The 21272-nt window shown below is 40.6% G+C and overlaps 1 pseudogene; it reads left to right on the top strand.

Moving 5' to 3' along the window:
• Positions 1-18260: 18260 nt before the first annotated feature.
• LOC145535634 (protein FAM209 pseudogene) lies at positions 18261-18713 on the top strand (annotated as a pseudogene).
• Positions 18714-21272: the final 2559 nt, after the last annotated feature.

The following is a 21272-nucleotide window of genomic DNA, read 5'->3' as shown; positions in this document are numbered from 1 at the left end:
AATGTCTGTTTAGGTCTTTTTCCCACTTTTTGGTTGGATTGTTTGTTTTTTCTGCTATTGAGTTGTATAAGCTGCTTATGTATTTTGGAAATTAATCCTTTGTCAGTTGTTTCATTTGCTATTATTTTCTCCCATTCTGAGGGTTGTCTTTTTGCCTTGCTTATAGTTTCCTTTGCTGGAAAAAGCTTTAAGTTTAATCAAGTCCCACTTGATTACTTTTGTTTTTATTTCCATTACTCTAGGAGGTGGGCCATAGAGGATCTTGCTTTGATTTATGTCACTGAGTATTCTGCCTATGTTTTCCTCTAAGAGTTTTATAGTTTCTGGCCTTACATTTAGGTCTTTAATCCATTTTGAGTTTATTTTTGTGTATGGTGTTAGGAAGTGTTCTAATTTCATTCTTCTACATGTAGCTGTCTGTTTCCCCAGCACAACTTATTGAGGCTCTGGTTTCTCAATCTTGAACCAATCAGTTGGTCCATACAGGGTGCTACCTGTTGCTTCTTGACACATGTACAGGTTTTTCAGGGGACAGGTAAGATGGTCTGGTATTCTCATCTCTTTAAGAGCTTTTGTTAATTTGTTATGATCCACACAGTCGAAGGCTTTAGTGTAGTTGATGAAACAGACATAGATGATTTTGGGTATGCTCTTGCTTTCTCCGTGATCTGGCAAATACTGTCAATTTGATCTCTGGTGGCGCCTCTTCCTTTACTAAACCCAGCTTGGACATCTGCAAGTTCTTGGTTCAAATAATGCTGAAGCCTAGCATGCAAGTTTTTAAACCTGACTTTTACTAGCATGGGAGATGAGTGTAATTGTCCGATAGTTAGCACATTCTTTAGTACTACCCTTCTTGGGAATTGGGATGAGGTTTGACCTTTTGAAGTCCTGTGGCCACTGCTGGGTCTTCCAGATTTGCTGACATATTGAATGCAACACCATAATGGCATCATCCTTTCGTGTTTTGGACAGATCTACTGGAATTCCGTCTCATTCTCTAGCTTTATTAACAGTATTGCTTCCTAAGGCCCTCTTGACTTCACATTCCAGAATATCTGGCTCTGGGTGACTGACCATACCATCATAATAATCTGGTTCATTAGGATCTTTTTCATACACTACTTATGTGTATGCCCTCCATCTCTTCTTGATCTCTTCAGCATCTACTAGGTCTCTACCATTGCTGTCCTTTATTGTGCCCATCTTTGGCCGAAATATCCCCCTGATATTTCTAATTTTCATGAAGAGATCTCTATTCTTTCTCCTTCTCTTGTTTTCTTCTAGTTTTATGCACTGTTCATTGATTAAGGCCTTCTTGTCTCTCCGTGTTTTTCTGTGGAACGCTGCATTTAGTTGGATGTACCTTTTCCGATCTCCCTTGGTTTTTGCTTCTCTTCTTTCTTCAGCTATTTTAAAGCCTCCTGAGATAGCCTCTTTGCCTTCTTTCTTTTCTTTTTCTTTGGGATGGCTTTGTTCACTGCCTCCTGTACAATATTATTGACCTCTGCCCATAGTTCTTCAACCACACTGTTAACTAGATCTAATCTCTTGAATGCAAAAGTAGGAAGTCAAGAAACACCTGGCGTAACAGGCAAGTTTGGCCTTGGAGTACAGAATGAAGCAGGGCAAAGGCTAATAGAGTTTTGCCACAAGAACGCACTGGTAATAGCAAACACCCTATTCCAACAACATAAGAGAAGACTCTACACGTGGAAATCACCAGATGGTCAACATCAAAATCAGATTGATTATATTCTTTGCAGCCAAAGATGGAGAAGCACTATACAGTCAGCAAAAACAAGACCAGGAGCAGACTGTGGCTCGGATCATGAACTGCTTATTGCCAAATTCAGACTGAAATTGAAGAAAGTAGGGAAAACCACTAGACTATTCAGGTATGACCTAGATCAAATCCCTTATGAGTATACAGTGGAAGTGACAAATAGATTTAAGAGACTAGACCTGATAGACAGAGTGCCTGATGAACTATGGACAGAGGTTCGTGACATTGTACAGGAGACAGGGATCAAGAACATCCCCATGGAAAAGAAATGCAAAAAAGCAAAATGGCTGTCTGAGAAGGCCGTACAGATAGCTGGGAAGAGAAGAGAAGTGAAAAGCAAAGGAGAAAAGGAAAGATATTCCCATCTGAATGCAGAGTTCCAAAGAATAGCAAGGAGAGATAAGAAAGCTTTCCTCAGCGATCATTGCAAAGAAATAAAGGAAAACAACAGAATGGGAAAGACTAGAGCTCTCCTCAAGAAAATTAGAGATACCAAGGGAACATTTCATGCAAAGATAGGCTCAATAAAGGGCAGAAATGGTATGGACCTAACAGAAGCAGAAGATATTAAGAAGAGGTGGCAAGAATACACAGAAGAACTGTACAAAAAAGATCTTCACGACCCAGATAATCACGGTGGTGTGATCACTCACCTAGAGCCAGACATCCTGGAATGTGAAGTCAAGTGGGCCTTAGAAAGCATCACTACGAACAAAGCTATGGAGGTGATGGAATTCCAGTTGAGCTATTTCAAATCTTCAAAGGTGATGCTGTGAAAGTGCTGCACTCGATATGCCAGCAAATTTGGAAAACTCAGCAGTGGCCACAGGACTGGAAGAGGTCAGTTTTCATTCCAATCTCAAAGAAAGGCAATGCCAAAGAATGCTCAAACTACCGCACAATTGCACTCATCTCACATGCGAGTAAAGTAATGCTCAAAATTCTCCAATCCAGGCTTCAGCAATACTTGAACCGAGAACTTCCAGATGTTCAAGCCGGTTTTAGAAAAGGCAGAGGAACCAGAGATCAAATTGCCAATATCCGCTGGATCATCAAAAAAGCAAGAGTTCCAGAAAAACATCTATTTCTGCTTTATTGACTATGCCAAAGCCTTTGACTGTGTGGATCACAATAAACTGTGGAAAATTCTGAAAGAGATGGGAATACCAGACCATCTGACCTGTCTCTTGAGAAACCTGTATGCAGGTCAGGAAGCAACAGTTAGAACTGGACATGGAACAACAGACTGGCTCCAAATAGGAAAAGGAGTACGTCAAGGCTGTATATTGTCACCCTGCTTATTTAACTTCTATGCAGAGTACATCATGAGAAACGCTGGGCTGGAAGAAGCACAAGCTGGAATCAAGATTGCCGGGAGAAATATCAATAGCCTCAGATATGCAGATGACACCCCCCGTATGGCAGAAAGTGAAGAAGAACTAAAGAGCCTCTTGATCAAGGTGAAAGAGGAGAGTGAAAGAGTTGGCTTAAAGCTCAACGTTCAGAAAACTAAGATCATGGCATCTGGTCCCATCACTTCATGGGAAATAGATGGCGAAACTGTGGAAACAGTGTCAGGCTTTATTTTTTGGGGCTCCAAAATCACTGCTGATGGTGATTGCAGCTATAAAATTAAAAGACGCTTACTCCTTGGAAGGAAGGTTATGGCCAACCTAGATAGCATATTTAAAAGCAGAGACATTACTTTGCCAACAAAAGTCCATCTAGTCAAGGCTATGGTTTTTCCAGTGGTCATGTATGGATGTGAGAGTTGGACGGTGAAGAAAGCTGAGCGCCGAAGAATTGATGCTTTTGAACTGTGGTGTTGGAGAAGACTCTTGAGAGTCCCTTGGACTGCAAGGAGATCCAATCAATCCATCCTAAAAGAGATCAATCCTGGGTGTTCATTGGAAGGTCTGATGTTGAAGCTGAAACTCCAATACTTTGGCCACCTCATGCGAAGAGTTGACTCATTGGAAAAGACCCTAATGCTGGGTAGGATTGGGGGCGGGAGGAGAAGGGGACGACAGGGGATGAGATGGTTGAATGGCATCACCGACTCGATGGACATGGGTTTGGGTAGACTCTGGGAGTTGGTGATGGACAGAGAGGCCTGGCGTGCTGCAATTCATGGGGTCACAAAGAGTCAGACATGACTGAGCGACTGAACTGAACTGAATTTCTTGAATCTATTTGTTACTTCTACTGCATATTCACAGGGAATTGGATTTCAGTTTTACCGAGCTGTCCTACTGGTTTTCCCTGCATTCTTTATTTTATGCATGAATTTTGCTGTGAGAAGCTGATGAACAGAGCCACAGTCAGCTCCAGGTCTTGTTTTTTTTCTGATTGCATACAGTTTCTCCATCTTTGACTACGAAAAACGTAATCAATCTAATTTCAGTATTGACCATTTGGTGATGTCAATGAGTAAACCCGTCTCTTGTGTTGCTGAGAAAGGGTATTTGCTCTGACGAGGGCATTCTCTTGGCAGAACTCAGTTAGCCTTTGCCCTGCTTCATTTTGTTCTCCAAGGCCAAACTTGCTGGTTATTCCAGATATCTCTTGACTTCCTTCTTTGGTATACCAATCCCCACTGATGAATAGAACAGCTATTTTTGGTGTTAGTTCTAGGAGGTCTTCTAGGTTTTCATAGGACTGATCAGCTTCAGCTTCTTTGGCATCTGTGGTAGGGGGATAGGCTTGAATTACTGTGATGCTGAATGGTTCACCTTGGAAAGAACCGAGATCATTCTGTCGTTTTGGAGGTTGAACCCAAGTAGTGCATATCAGGATTCTTTTGTTGATTATGAGGGCTCTTCCATTTCTTCTATAGGATTATTGCCCACAGTAATTGATATAATTGTCATCTGAATTCAATTCACCGATTCCTGTCCAGTTTAGTTCACTGTTACCCGGGATGTTGATGATTATTCTCACTGTCATTAAGTTAGTAAAAATATAAAGTAGAGCTAATAAGTTAATATGAATATAGAAAGCCCTAGTGTAGTCACTAAGAAAATAAAATTTAAACTATATCATTAATGCAAACCAAAAGCTACACTGAAAAATTTCATTTACAAATGAAGGCAATAAAGATAAAAACAAGGACAAAAAACATGAATTTTGGGAAAAAAAATAAAATAGTCATAAATTTGATCATATTAATAATGATGCAAAAGGCCAGGCTGGATGAAGCACAAGCTGGAATCAAGATTACCAGGAGAAATATCAATAACCTCAGACACACAAGTAACATCACTCTTATGGCAGAAAGTAAAGAAGAACTACAGAGCCTCTTGATGAAAGTGAAAGAGGAGAGTGAAAAAGTTGGCTTAAAGCTCAACATTCAGAAAACTGAGATCATGGCATCCGGTCCCATGACTTTGTGGCAAATAGATGGGGAAACCATGGAAACAGTGAGAGACTTTATTTATTTATTTATTTTTGGCTCCAGCATCACTGCAGATGGTGACTGCAGCTATGAAATGCAAAGACGCTTGCTGCTTGGAAGAAAAGCTGTGTCCAACCTAGACAGCACATTAAAAAGCAGAGACGTTACTTTGCCTACAAATGTCCAGTCAAAGATATGGTTTTCCCAGTAGTCATATATGGATGTGAGAGTTGGACTATAAAGAAAGCTGAACACCCAAGAATTAATGATTTTAAATATGGTGCTGGAGAAAACTCTTGAGAGTCCCTGGGACTGCAAGGATATCAAACCAGTCACTCCTAAAGGAAATCAGTCCTGACTATTCATTGGAAGGGCTGATGCTGAAACTGAGGCTCCAATACTTTGGCCACCTGATGCGAGGAACTGACTCATTGAAAAAGACCCAGATGCTCGGAAAGATTGAGGCCAGGAGGATAAGGGGATGACAGAGGATGAAATGGTTGGATGGTATCACCGACTCAATGGATATGACTTTTAGCAAGCTCTGGGAGTTGGTGATGGACAGGGAAGCCTGGCGTGGTGCAGTCTATGTGGTCTCAAAGGATCAGACACAACTAAGCAACTGAACTGAACTAAATAATGATGTAAATTATGAATGAATTGAACAATCTAATCAAAAAGCAAATATTCTGAGACTACATAAATATGATAAAACTATAAGCTCTCTACAGTAGACATAATTTAGAGTCAAAGATATAGATTTTAAATGAAATGACTGAAAAATACATATAATGCAAACATCAACCAAAGAGAGAATTGGGTATACTGTACTAAGAAAAAAATGATTTTTATTAAAAACTGATGCTAGGGATAAAGAAGGACATTTCATAATGATAAAAAGGGGACTCTATTAGGAAGACATAGTAATTATATATGCACCTAACAAGACAACCAAAAAATGCATGGAGGAAAAAAAAACCTGATAGAATTGAAGAAAGAAATAGACAATTCAACAATAATTGCTATACTTTACTAATCCACTTTCAATAACGGATAGAAAGACTAGGCAGAAGATCAACAATGAAATAGAGATCTTGAATGATAATATAAACCAGATGAACCTAACAGATATCTATAGAGCAATTTATCCAATACAGGATATACAATCATCTTAAGAGTGCAGGGAACATTCTCTAGAATACCCTATATGCTAGGACATAAGACCAACCTAAATAAATATTACAGGGTTCGAACCATATCAAGTCCATCCTCAAAATAGAATGAAATTAGAAAACAAAACATTTTGAGAAACAGATAAATATGTGGAAGTTAAACAGCATACTCCTAAATAATCAAAGGGTCAAAGAAAGAATCACAAGAGAAAGTAGAAAATACATTTGGATCTTCAACAATGTGGGGTTTAGGGCAACAACCTTTTCTGCAATCAGAAATCCATATATAACTTGTAGTTGGTCCTCTATGTGGATCTTCCAAATCAGTGATTTCACCTCTGCAGATTCAACCAGCTGCAGATGGTGTAGTGCTGTAGCAAACGAAGCAATGGACAAAGAATTCATCTCAAAAATATACAAGCAACACCTGCAGCTCAATTCCAGAAAAATAGACGACCCAATCAAAAAGAGGGCCAAAGAACTAAACAGACATTTCTCCAAAGAAGACATACAGATGGCTAACAAACACATGAAAACATGCTCAACATCACTCATTATCAGAGAAATGCAAATCAAAACCACAATGAGGTACCATCTCACGCCAGTCAGAATCGCTGCTATCCAAAAGTCTACAAACAATAAATGCTGGAGAGGGTGTGGAGAAAAGGGAACCCTCTTACACGGTTGGTGGGAATGCAAACCAGTACAGCCACTATGGAGAACAGTGTGGAGATTCCTTAAAAAACTGGAAATAGAACTGCCATATGACCCAGCGATCCCACTGCTGGGCATAAACACTGAGGAAACCAGAATTGAAAGAGACACGTGTACCCCAATGTTCATCGCAGCACTGTTTGTAATAGTCAGGACATGGAAGCAGCCTAGATGCTCATCAGCAGACGAATGGATAAGAAAGTGGTGGTACATATACACAATGGAATATACTCAGCCATTAAAAAGAACACATTCGAATCAGTTCTAATGAGGTGGATGAAACTGGAGCCTATTATACAGAGTGAAGTAAGCCAGAAAGAAAAACACAAATACAGTATCAGTTCAGTTCAGTTCAGTCGCTCAGTCGTGTCCGACTCTTTGTGACCCCATGAATCGCAGTACGCCAGGCCTCTCTGTCCATCACCAACTCCCGGAGTCTACCCAAACCCGTGTCCATTGAGTCGGTGATGCCATCCAACCATCTCATCATCGGTCACCCCCTTCTCCTCTTGCCCCCAATCCTTCCTAGCATTAGGGTCTTTTTCAATGAGTCAACTCTTCACATGAGCTGGCCAAAGTATTGGAGTTTCAGCTTCAAAATCAGTCCTTCCAATGAACAGCCAGGACTGATCTCCTTTAGGATGGACTGGTTGGATCTCCTTGCAGTCCAAGGGACTCTCAAGAGTCTTCTCCAACACCACAATTCAAAAGCATCAATTCTTCGGCACTCAGCTTTCTTCACCTGCCAACTCTCACATCCATACATGACCACTGGAAAAACCATAGCCTAGACTAGACGGACCTTTGTTGGAAAAGTAATGTCTCTGCTTTTAAATATGCTCTCTAGGTTGATCATAAGTTTCCTTCCAAGGAGTAAGCTTCTTTTAATTTCATGGCTGCAGTCACCATCTGCAGTGATTTTGGAGCCCCCACAAATAAAGTCTGACACTGTTTCCACTGTTTCCTCATCTATTTCCCATGAAGTGATGGGACCAGATGCCATGATCTTAGTTTTCAGAATGTTGAGCTTTAAGCCAACTTTTTCACTCTCCTCTTTCACTTTCTTCAAGAGGCTCTTTTGTTCTTCTCCACTTTCTGCCATAATGGTGGTGTCATCTGCATATCTGAGGTTGTTGATATTTCTCCCGGCAATCTTGATTCCAGCTTGTGCTTCTTCCAGCCCAGCGTTTCTCATTATGTACTCTGCATATAAGTTAAATAAGCAGGGTGACAATATACAGCCTTGACGTACTCCTTTTCCTATTTGGAACCAGTCTGTTGTTCCATGTCCAGTTCTAACTGATGCTTCTTGACCTGCATACAGGTTTCTCAAGAGGCAGGTCAGGTGGTCTGGGTATTCCCATCTCTTTGAGAATTTTCCATAGTTTATTGTGATCCACACAGTCAAAGGTTTTGGCATAGTCAATAAAGCAAAAATAGATGCTTTTCTGGTACTCTCTTGCTTTTTCGATGATCCAGTGTTTGTTGGCAGTTTGATCTCTGGTTCTCTGCCTTTTCTAAAACCGGCTGAACATCTGGAAGTTCATGGTTCACATAGTGCTGAAGCCTGGCTTTGAGAATTTTGAGCATTACTAGTGTGTGAAATGAGTGCAATTGTGCTGTTGTTCGAGCATTCTTTGGCATTGCCTTTCTTTGAGATTGGAACGAAAACTGACCTTTTCCAGTCCTGTGGCCACTGCTGCGTTTTCCAGATTTGCTGGCATATTGAGTGCAGCACTTTCACAGCATCATCTTTCAGGATTTGAAATAGCTCAACCGGAATTCCATCACCTCCACTAGCTTTGTTCATTGTGATGCTTTCTAAGGCCCACTTGACTTCACATTCCAGGATGTCTGGCTCTAGGTGAATGATCACACCATCATGATTATCTGGGTCGTGAAGATCTTTTTTGTACGGTTCTTCTGTGTATTCTTGCCACCTCTTCTTAATATCTTCTGCTTCTGTTATGTCCATACCATTTGTGTCCTTTATCGAGCCCATTTTCGCATGAAATGTTCCCTTGGTATCTCTAATTTTCTTGAAGAGATCTCTAGTCTTTCCCATTCTGTTATTTTCCTCTATTTCTTTGCATTGATCACTGAGGAAGGCTTTCTTATCTCTCCTTGCTATTCTTTGGAACTCTGCATTCAGGTGGGAATATCTTTCCTTTTCTCCTTTGATTTTTGCTTCTCTTCTTTTCACAGCTATTTGTAAGGCCTCCTCAGACAGCCATTTTGCTTTTTTGCATATCTTTTCCATGGGGATGTTCTTGATCCCTGTCTCCTATACAATGTCATGAACCCCTGTCCATAGTTCATCAGGCACTCTCTCTATCAGATCTAGTCCCTTACATCTATTTCTCACTTCCACTGCATAATCATAAGGGATTTGATCTAAGTCATACCTGAATGGTCTAGTGGTTTTCCCTACTTTCTTCAGTTTAAGTCTGAATTTGGCAATAAGGAGTTCATGATCTGAGCCACAGTCAGCTCCCAGTCTTGTTTTTGCTGACTGTACAGAGCTTCTCCATCTTTGGCTGCAAAGAATATAATCAATCTGATTTCGATGTTGACCATCTGGTGATGTCCATGTGTAGAGTCCTCTCTTGCGTTGTTGGAAGAGGGTGTTTGCTATGACCAGTGTGCTCTCTTGGCAAAACTCTATTAGCCTTTGCCCTGCTTCATTCTGTACTCCAAGGCCAAATTTGCCTGTTATGCCACGTGTTTCCTGACTTCCTACTTGTGCATTCCAGTCCCCTATAATGAAAAGGACATCTTTTTTGGGTGTTAGTTCTAAAAGGTCTTGTAAGTCTTCATAGAACCGTTCAACTTCAGCTTCTTCAATGTTCCTGGTCGGGGCATAGACTTGAATTACCATGATATTGAATGGTTTGCCCTGGAAACGAACAGAGATCATTCTGTCATTTTTGAGATTGCATCCAAGTACTGCATTTCGGACTCTTTTTTTGACCATGATGGCTACTCTATTTCTTCTAAGGGATTCCTGCCCACAGTAGTAGATATAATGGTCACCTGAGTTAAATTCACCCATTCTAGTCCATTTTAGTTCGCTAATTCATAGAATGTCGACATTCACTCTTGCCATCTCCTGTTTGACCACTTCCAATTTGCCTTGATTCATGGAACTAACATTCCAGGTTGCTATGCAATATTGCTCTTTACAGCATTATCACCAGTCACATCCACAGCTGGATATTGTTTTTGCTTTGGCTCCATCCCGTCATTCTTTCTTGAGTTATTTCTCCACTGATCTCCAGTAGCATTTTGAGCACCTACCGACCTGGGGAGTATACTAACACATGTATATGGAGTTTACTAAATCGTAAAGATAACCCTGTATGTGAGACATCAAAAGAGACACAGATATATAGAACAGTATTATGGACTTTATGGGAGAGGGCGAGGGCAGGATGATATGGGAGAATGCCACTGAAGCATGTAAATTATCATATGTGAAATGAATCGCCAGTCCAGGTTCGATGCATGATACAGGGTGCTCGGGGCTGGTGCACCAGGATGACTCGGAAGGATGGGATGGGGAGGGAGGTGGGAGGGGGTTCTGGAAGGGGAAAACATGTACACCCATGGTGGATTCATGTCAATGTGTGGCAAAACCAATACAATATTGTAAAGTTAAAAAATAGATAAATAAACTAATTAAAAAAAAAAAGAAAAAAAAATCTTTGTATAAGTGGACCTGCAGAGTTCATATGCCTGTTGTTCAAGGGTCAACTTTACTTTGAGAAGAATGAAAGCAAAAACACACCACATCCACGTGAGGGGATGTAGCAAACTAAACTCAAATAGGCAGCCATAGTAAACAATTAATTCTAGAGAAAAATTAATGACATAGAGAATAGAAAAACCACAGAGATACTCAACAAATTAGAATTTGGTTATTTAGAAAGGTCAATAAATTGACACAACTTTAGCGATTTTCATCAAAGGAGGAAAAAGACTCAAATTACTAAAATTAGGAATAAAAAAGGAAAAATTGCTACCAACTTTAGAGAAATAAATATAGTTGTAAAGAAATGCCATGATGCTAGTTAGAAAATTTAGATGAAATGGACAAATTTCTAGAGATACATAAATGACTGAAATTGACTCAAGAAGAAAATGAAAATCTGAATAGCAAGAGATAGAATTAGTCATTTTTAAACCTTTTGCCCAACCCACCTCACAAAAGGCCCCCTTACACTACCTAGATCCCGATAGCCTCGCTGCTGAATTCTACCAAGTATTTAAACCAAAAATCATGCTAATTCTCCACACATGTATTCTAAATGTGTCCACAGAAGTGGAAAGGAACATTTCCCAACTCATTCTATGAGGCAGTATTACTCGGATGACAAAACTAGAGGTCAGTTATTTTGTAGAATTCTCAATTTTGCTCCATCCAGTATTTGCTCATGATGAATTTCATGTTTTGCATCTTTGACAGGAAAATGACAGAAATGATACTGTGTTCATATCATCTCATTCTATCAGGTGGTTCATGATTTCATTGTGTCCCAATATTGATGATATTCACTTGGATCACTTGATTAAAGTGGTTGCTGACAAGATTCTCCACTGTCAAGTTACTCTCCCCTATCTTGTATTTTAAAACATTTTTTTTTTGTATTTTAAAGTACGTAAATATTTTATTCCTCACCAAAATTAGGTTTATTAATTTATTTGTATCTATTTTGTTAAGAGTCTCTTATTTTACTAAATGAATCATGATCTGTCACTATCATTATTTATTTTGAAGTTCACATTGTTCCAGCCTTGGACAGTGGGAACCTCCTTAAGCCTGGCTCTCTGTGCTTTTGCCATCTCCCCATCATTCTTTGACGGAGAAGGCGATGGCAACCCACTCCAGTTCTCTTGCCTGGAGAATCCCAGGGACGGAGGAGGCTGGTGGGCTGACGTCTATGGAGTTGCACAGAGTCGGACATGACTGAAGCGACTTAGCAGCAGCAGCATTCTTTGAAAAATTTGATGCTTTTGGTACAAGATATTCCAGGCTCATCTTGTACTTTTCCTGTCCTAGCCATGGAATTAACAATTTCTCCAAGAAGTCCCAAGTATTTTTAGTGGAAAATGGAATTTAGAATCCAATATATGAGATCTGTGTGTACTCATTATTTCCCAGTTCCTTTCATCGAGAGTCTGGGAAGTGTACACGTGTGTGTGCATGCCTGTGTGTGTGTGTGTGTGTGTGTATCCTCCCGATATAGCTCAGGCTCTGATATTACAAAATGCTGGATTGTCCTCAACTCATGTGAGTGCCTTTCTCAGCATATTCAGACTCTGACACCCACTCCAGGCAACCCTTTTATAAACATACCCCCCTTACCCTCCTTGCGCTTTGATACTCTGCACTGGCATACCCCCATGTGCAGATACTCTCCTTGTTCCACTCAGCCTCTAACTGCCCACACAGAGCTGGATCACTTCCATCCATGAATGCCCTCCTCACCTTGCTTGGCCTCTGACTTTCTACACAAACCTGCCTCCTCCTTGTGGATTTCGTCTTCTCTGGACTGAGGCTTTTACTCTGTATGCCTGGCCAGCTTCCTATTTAATATCCTCCAGATTAAACGGACTCTCATAGCAAGCTGCTCTGCTCTGTGAATGCCTCTTAATCCCACTTTGGCACTGATTGCCCATGACACATCCTAGCATGGATATCCTGTTTTCCCTGCTCAAATTGTGACATCTCATGCTACACACCTTCCTTCCCTGCTCTTGTGGATCTGGTCACTTCAACCTATTTGAGTTCTGACTCCCTATACTAGGCTATTCTGACTGCATGGATATCCTTATCACCCCTATTTCACTTCTAACATCTCACTCTGGCCCACTATGGCTCCATGACCCCTGTCACGGATACTTGTCTTGATCGATCTCACCTAATTTTTTGTGATGAGTTGCTCAGCAAGAGGGAGAAGGGGAAGAGAGAGGGGTGTTCTTGAATTGAGTTTGAAGCATAAGTGAGCATTGCCTATCAAAGATAGATAAACCACATTTCAGGTAGGGAACTTACATGTGAAAAATGGGGTATAGAAAAATAATTCTTCGAGTTTATATTTTTTTCCAGAGGGTTACTAAATAATGCATCAACATTAGTTGAAGAAACTTTCTTCTCCCAGTGTAAAATGACACCTTCTATCTTTATCATATTCTTGATGTGTATGTGTGTCTATGTATCTTAGTCCATTTGGGCTGCTATAACAAAATATCAGGCATAGAGGTGCTTGTGAACAACAGAAATTTATTTCTCACAGTTCTGGAGGCTAGAGGTACAAGATCAGGGTAGCAGTATGGCCAGATGAGGGCCCTTTTCTGAGTTGCACACTTCTCTCCTATAGGAAGTCTCCTGCGTATGAATAAGTTCCATTCTGAGAGTGCACTTTTAAGCCCAGTTTGTTGTAAGCCCAGCAAAGTTAGCCTTAGTACCCAAATAACAGAATCAGCTGTATTCTGCTGCTTTTTAAAAAATTAATTAATTTTTTTATTGAAGGATAATTGCTTTACAGAATTTTGTTGTTTTCTGTCAAATCTCAACATGAATCAGCCATAGGTATACATACATCCCCTCCTTTTTGAACTTCCCTCCTCTCTCTCTCCCCATCTCACCCTTCTAGGTTGATACAGAGACCCTGTTTGAGTTTCCTGAGCCATACAGCAAATTCCCGTTCCTTTCTGTTTGACATATGGTAATGTAAGTTTTCATGTTACTCTTTCCATATATCTCACCCTCTCTTCCCCTCTTCCCATGTCCATAAGTCTATTCTCTGTCTGTTTCTCCACTGCTCCCCTGTAAATAAATTCTTCAGTACCATTCCTCTAGATTCCATATATATGTGTTATGATATTTATCTTTCTCTTTCTGAGTTACTTCACTCTGTATAATAGGTTCTAGGTTCATCCACCTTATTAGTGAAGTGAAAGTCGCTCAGTCATGTCCAATTCTTTGCAACCCCATGGACAATACAGCCCATGGAACATTCTCCAGGCCAGAATATTGGAGAGGGTAGCCTATCCTTTCTCCAAGGGATCTTCCCAACCCAGGAATCTAACCCAGGTCCCCCACATTGCAGGCAGATTCTTTACCAGCTGAGCCACAAGGGAAGCCCATCCACCTTACTAGAACCGACTCAAATGTGTTCCTTCTTATGGCTGAGTAATATCCCATTGTGTATAAGCACCACAACTTCTTTATCCATTCATGTGTTGATGGACATCTAGGTTGCTTCCATGTTCTAGCTGTTGTAAATAGCACTGGAATGAACAATGGGATACATGTGTCTTTTTCAATTTTTGTTTCCTCGGGGTATATGCCTAGGAGTGGGATTGCTGGGTCATAGGGTATACTGCTCTTTTACACGTGCTTTCGGACATCCTGGGCTAGAAATAAATGTAGTGTTCTAGTGTACTCTATACAGTACTGTGCTGAAAAAAACACAAAAGCACAACCGTTTGTAGAGGATGCGCGCATGAGGCAATGTCTGCCAGACACGTGAATTAACTGACGTGACTGGACATGGGAATGCAAGTTTGAATCTTTGAAATTTCACAGTTTGAAGATTCCTATGTAAGGGACTTACTGTATTCTCACATGGTGAAAGGAGCTAGGGAGCTCTGTGAGTTCTCTTTGTAAGAGCATTAATCTCCATTCTTGAGGGCTCCACCCTCCTGACCTAAATATCTCCCAAAGGCCCCACCTTCTAATATCCTCACACTAGACATTAGGTTTACAACATGAATTTTGGGGGTGCCACTTTCATACAAAAGCTGTATGTGTGTGTATGTGTGTGTGTAGTTGAGTTGATTTCTGCTCTCGCTTCTTACCTCATGAGCTGTAAGTCTTACCATGTACCAGTACTAGTCGTATACCAGTACTTCTCTATGTAAGTATGTAGGCTAACCATATGCTTTAAAATATAGTAAGGACAACCTTCATGCTCATTCATCTTCTTTTTCAGAAATGTCCTGCCTCTTATAACATGTTTGTTTTTCCACATATATTATAGAATTAGCTTACTTCTCATACCAATCACATTAGTATTTTTTTGAAATCTCATCATAATTTTAGAATAATTTGGGGACAATTGATATCTGTATAAAATCTTTTCATACTCCCAAAAGATACATCTTTCCATTTCGTCATGCATTTCATTGTGTTTTTCAGTAGTATTTCAGAATTTTCTTCAAATAGCTGTTGCATATTTTTTATTTGTCCTTAAATGTATTCTTAATATTTATCTGTTTCTAGCTATTATAAATGATGTCTTCCATTATAAATGTAATTGGTTGTTAGTGTATAGGAAGACTGTTCTATATATTATTATTTTTATCCAGCCATCTAGCTCAATTCCTTTAAAATACAGCTGTCCCTCAATATCTCTGGGAGATTGGTTCTAAGACACCACTGCCAAAGATCAGATACCCAAATCCACAGATGTTCAAGTCTCTTATAATAAGAAGCATAGCATTTTAGGATTTGCATATAAACTGCCCATATCCTCTCATATACTTTAAATCATCTCTAGATTACTTATACTACCTAATACAATGTAAATGATATGTAAATAGTTGCCAGCATGTGGTAAATTTGAATTTTGATTTTTGGAAATTTCTGGATTTTTTTAAATAAATATTTTTAATCCACACTTCGTGAATCCCTGCATGCAAAACCCATGGATAGGAAAGGCTGACTGTATAGAGTACTTTTCTTTGGAGTCTCCTGTCGTCAGCAAATAATGTTAATGTTGCCTCCATTGCTCTATGTTTTAAAAATAAACTTTAAAAAACCTTAGAATGATTTTAGACTAACAAAAAAAGTGAAGATAGTTGCCATATATCAGAAAGTTCCAAAATATCACACATATTGTTATAAACTAGCATGCCTACTTTATTTCTAAGATTTGTCCTATTAAAATTTTCTTAGTTTTTACCCAATGTCCTTTTTCTGACCCAGGAACCCATCCCGGATCCCACATTGCATGTAGTAGATGTCTCCTTAGGCTCTTCTTGGATGTGACAATTTCTCAGACTTCCCTTATTTTTCATGACCTTGATAGTTTTGAGGAGTACTAGTCAGGTATTTTATAAAATGTTCCTCAACTTGGATTTGTCTGATGTTTTTCCTATTAACCTGGAACTATGAATTTTTTTTTTTGGGGGGGTGTCTTCCTTTGTGGTTCAGCTGGTAAAGAATCCAACTGCATTGCGGGAGACCTGGGTTTGATCCCTGGGTTGGGAAGATCCCCCGGAGAAGGGAAAGGCTACCCACTCCAGTATTCTGGCCTAGAGAATTTCATGGACAGTATAGTCCATGGGGTCGCAAAGAGTCAGACATGACTGAGTAACTTTCATTTTCACTTTCACTTCATGGATTTTGGGGGAAGAAGACCGCAGAGGTTGAGTGTCCTTTTTACCATGTGATACGATCTACATGTCTTATCCCTGGTAATGTTGACCTTGACCACTGGGCTGAAGTAGTGTTTGTCAGGTTATTCCACTGTCAAGTTACTCTTTTTCCCCCTCGCCATATTGCTGTATTTTTTTGAATGAAGTCACTATGTGACTTTTTGAATGAAGTCACTCTTAAGGAATAGGGAGCTCCACCTCCTTGAGAGCACAATTACCTATGTCAGTTATCTGAAATTCTTTCGCGTGGGAAATTTGTCTATTGTCTCACATGTATTCAATCATTTATTTATATCAGTACGGACCCATAGATATTCATTTTATACTTTGGGATATAATCCCAAAAGATGACTAACTTAATTTATTACGTTGCTCGTCTTGTTACAGTTTTGGCCATTGGAAGCTCATTCCTGTCTTCTTTGACATAACTCCGTTACTTCAGGGCTTTTTTATTTTTTTAAAATTTTAAAGCACTTCCTTTTTGATACAGTAAGATCCCCCAGACTCCTCTTCTACATTTCCTCTCTGAGCCCTACAATCAGTAATTTCTCCAAGAAGCCTGGTTCCTTTTATTGGAAAAGAGGATTGGGAACCAAGATCTGTGCTTATTTCTACATCATTGTTTCTTTCAGATTTTGGGAGTATCATTTCTCTTAAGCCCTTTCAGCTAAGAAGGCAAAGAAATATATGTATGTATACTCATGGGCCATCTATTTCACTGCTCAATTCAAGTATGCATGTGTAACAGTATCAGGATTGTTAACCTGTACCCCTACGAGAAAGAACACTATAAACTAGATTACACTGCTTTTATATTTTACTTTCAGTCTTGCAAACTCCATTCATTTCCGAAGTTACTTAAGTCAGGGGATCTTAGTGAGGTGGTTTCATACATTTGTAATATAATTCCATTCTTTAGTCAAATTCTGCATTCTATTCTTGATGTCAGTTTTTCTTAAATATGCATGCATTGCTTTACTTTTTGTGCTGTAAGGTTCTTCTGGTTTTGACAAATATGTAGTGTCATGTATCTTCCATAACATCATACAGAATAGTTTCACTGCCCTAAAACATCCTTTATGCCTGGAGAAGGAAATGGCAACCTACTCCGGTATTCTTGCCTGGGAAATCCCAGGGATTGAGGAGCTGGTGGGCTACTGTCCATGGGGTCTCAAGGAGTCACACACGACAGCGACTGAGTACAGTCATTTTTAAGAACAGTGTTGGCCACACAAAACACATCAGTGGCTCCTAGTTTGTGGCCTCTGGTTTAATATCTTACTTTCCCACTTGTCCCTCTGCTCCATAGGGGTACATGCCCATGGGGCTGCTCTGCTCAGCCCAGTGTTTGGATTCAACAAATGGAATAATGAAAATCGAAAACGGACCCACCCTCCCAGTAGAGCACCAGGTTCAGAAAGAATACATTGGCATGGAAATGGCATTCTGTCACTCCCCACCTCTTTTTCAATTGCCCTCTGGAAATTTCGCTATTTCCCTTTAAGCCCTACTCCCAGTTGACCCCTGCAAGCCTTCTTACCCTCGGCCCTGAAGTCATCACAATGGCCACATGGGTTCTGGTGGGGGCGGGGCCCTCTATGACGTCACCAAGGGCCCAGCCCTGGCTGGTCCTCAGTCTCCAGGTGCCAGGGCAAACCAGCGCACCAGGAGCTGTTTCCTCTCGGCTCACATGTGGTCCATCAAATGGTTCCTGTGCTTTTCCACGGGTGTTACCTGTGTCTGCGCCTTAATGTTTACTTCTCTGAGAGAGAGAGCCGAAGAAATCCAGGGGAAGATGCTCTGCGGAGGATACAGTCTAATTCAGCAAAATCAACCAGAGCATGCCCGAGACTGGCTTAAGATCATGTTTCCCTGGCTTTTCTTCATTGTGCTCATGTATGTGACAGTGAAGTTGATGGGAGAGAGTGGTGAGAGTAATGTGCAGACTCCTCCTGCCTGTCAGGGCGGTTCATTTGGCTCTCCGGGACAGAAAAAGAAAAATGCTTCCCCAGACAAAGACTATATGTTTGCCACCTTAACCCAGCTGGAGATGGACCTTGTGAAATTTGTGTCCAGGGTGCGGAATCTGAAACTTGCCACGGCAACCTGCAGTAACCTCAATGCTCCCAATGTCGAGGTTCCTGCAGACGCACACAATAACATTACACTGTATGAACTCTGGTGCGACGAAGACTCCGATTGAGTGGATTTGTATGTCAGAGTAGGAGAGGAATTGTTGATTGTTGACATACCTTATCCAAACTAATAAAACTATTCTGAAGCAAAAGAAAAAAGCCTCTGATATTTTTTATTTGCTCTACAGTTTGACCTTTTCCAGAGTGTCGTATAATTGGCAGCATGCAGTGTATAACCTTTTCCAGACTAGCTTATTTTACTTTATAACATTCATTCAGATTTCATCCATCTCTTTTTGTGATTTGCTAGCTAATTTCTTTTTATTCTTGAATAATATTCTGCTATGTTGATGTACCAAAGTTTGTTTACCCAGTCGTCTACTAAAGGACACTTTGGTTGCTTCCAATTTGTGGGTGAGAGAGAGAGAGTATGAATTAAGCTGTTATAAAATTCATGTGCATGTTTTTGTGTGGGTATTAACTAGCAAATCATTTGATGAGCAGTCTAGGAGTGTAATTGATAGATCATGTGGTATGACAATGTTTAGCTCTGTAAGAAATTGCTTCCAAAGTGATTCTACCATTTTGCAATCCCACTAACAAGGAATGAGAGTTCCTGTGGTTCCTCATCTTTGCCAGTAATTGGTTTGTCAGATTTTTGTATTTGACCATTCCAATAAGTGTGTAGTGGTATCTCATTATTTTAGTTTCACCAGTCTACTCTAAAAAGTTATCTTATTTCCGTATTTCCATTGCAGCATTTCCATTGTGTTTTATTACCATAAATTCTTCAGGAGTTTTATCTTTAATCTGAGGTTTAAATAGATCTACTGCTCAGCAGAACTTCTGCTGCTGTTTATACCATCAGTGATTATTTTGCTTAAATAGTCTTCTAATAATATTTTCATGAAGGACTCATAACTTGAAATCATGTATAACACTGAGCACGTTTTTGAGAGAGGGCAACAGGCAGGAAGGCCAGGGGTCTCCAAATGGAGGAAATAGGCTGCAAGTGTCAAACATTTTATCTCTCTTAAGCGGCAGGAAAAAACAAACTAGCGATATTTTTTCCCTTCTCTATACAAATTTGAGAGGTTTCTCTTAAAATACTGTGTTGCCATGACACCTGGTTTCAGCTGAAGTTAACTACTCTCAAACTTTGAGTTAACCAATGCATTTTTCTTATGGAAATGTTTGTCTTAAGCTATGTTAATGTACTGTGCATTTACCCCAAACACTGTCTTTCGCCTAAGGCTCAGAACCTACTTGGCAAACCAGTATGTTATACTCAGACATTGTTCCCCTAATCTATGTAAATGAAACTATTTGCATGATCTGCCTTTCTGCAAAATTCAAGTCAATCCTTTTATGGCCTGGAATGTCCGGTGCCCAGATTATTCGAAAATACATCTTATGGATGAGGGGTGTGGTGTCACTCTGAGTTGAAGACATTCCTTTCTTACATTAACAAACTGCTAGTGACTATATAACATCCAGCTGAAGACTAGCAGGGAGGTACTCTTTCTGCCCCCTTCTGATGCCTATGTCAGCTTTCTCTATCTCCTTTATACTTTAATAAAACTTGATCACACCAAAGCTCTGAGCGATCCAGCCTCGTCTCTGGCCCAGGATTGAATTCTTCTCCTCCAGAGGCCAAGAATCCCGGCCGTTTTTCTGTGGCTCAGCAACACCCTTTCATCTTGCGGGCTCGTCCGGAATTCTTCACCACAAGGTAAGGATGCTTAGAGCTCTAGTTCTTTGTTCTCCGAGCGAACACGTTTTCTGCTGTACTTTACTAACTCTACGGCGTGCTTGTGTGAATCTGCGTGAAAGAAGTGAGGAGCCCTGCTCTGCGGTTCCGCGGTGACCTCATACGGCTTATGGCAGAAACCTGTCGGGGGTTTATACCGACCTGCCAATGCCAAGAGGCACCCAGTGTCTCCTTTGGGGACCGAGCAGAAATGGGCAAAGCGTGTGGACCGAACTCTCCTTTCTCGGTCAAACTTTTCGGTCTCTTTGACCATTTCATAGCTCCTTGGGAATTAGAAGTACTAACCTATCTGTCGGGTCATAGACTTTCAAGGGACTTGTGATCTATGCTGTTACTGTGTACTGTTCCTTGGGTCCCAAACTTGAGGTTGGTAGTCAGCAAGCGCCTAGCCTCGCTAGGAATCGAAAGTTTGGAAGCTAGATGGAGCTCTAGCTGCGGGAACATCTCTGAGGTTAAAAGTTACTCAGATTGGAACTGCAATGGATTTTTTTTCCTTTGGTAACACTGGCTCTTAGTGGCCCAGACGAGGCTCTTATACTGGTGTGGTGATGCTTGGAAGGAACATCTCAGTTTTATGTGCGCATTGGTCTTATTGTGGTCAGGAATATATTCAGGGTCGTGCACAGGCACTCAGGTGACAAATGTCTCCTCCAGCGGTCTTGGTCTGGGAGGCATTCTGGAAGGTTACTCTGATTGCACCCCGGGTGGCATCAGAGGCAAGCAAGGTTTTAACGGCGAGGAGCTGGACGTCAGTCAGGGATGCCATCAGGTCTACCCCTGGTGCATCCCCACCCCGTCTCGGTGGTAGAACCGGGAGGGACGAGTACGGCGCCTGCGTCGGTAAGGGACAGACTAA

This window comes from Giraffa tippelskirchi, chromosome X (genome assembly GCF_054371585.1).
Source record: "Giraffa tippelskirchi isolate mGirTip1 chromosome X, T2T-mGirTip1v1.2.pri, whole genome shotgun sequence".
Lineage (NCBI taxonomy): Eukaryota > Metazoa > Chordata > Mammalia > Artiodactyla > Giraffidae > Giraffa > Giraffa tippelskirchi.
This window is presented reverse-complemented; position numbering and strand designations above follow the sequence as displayed.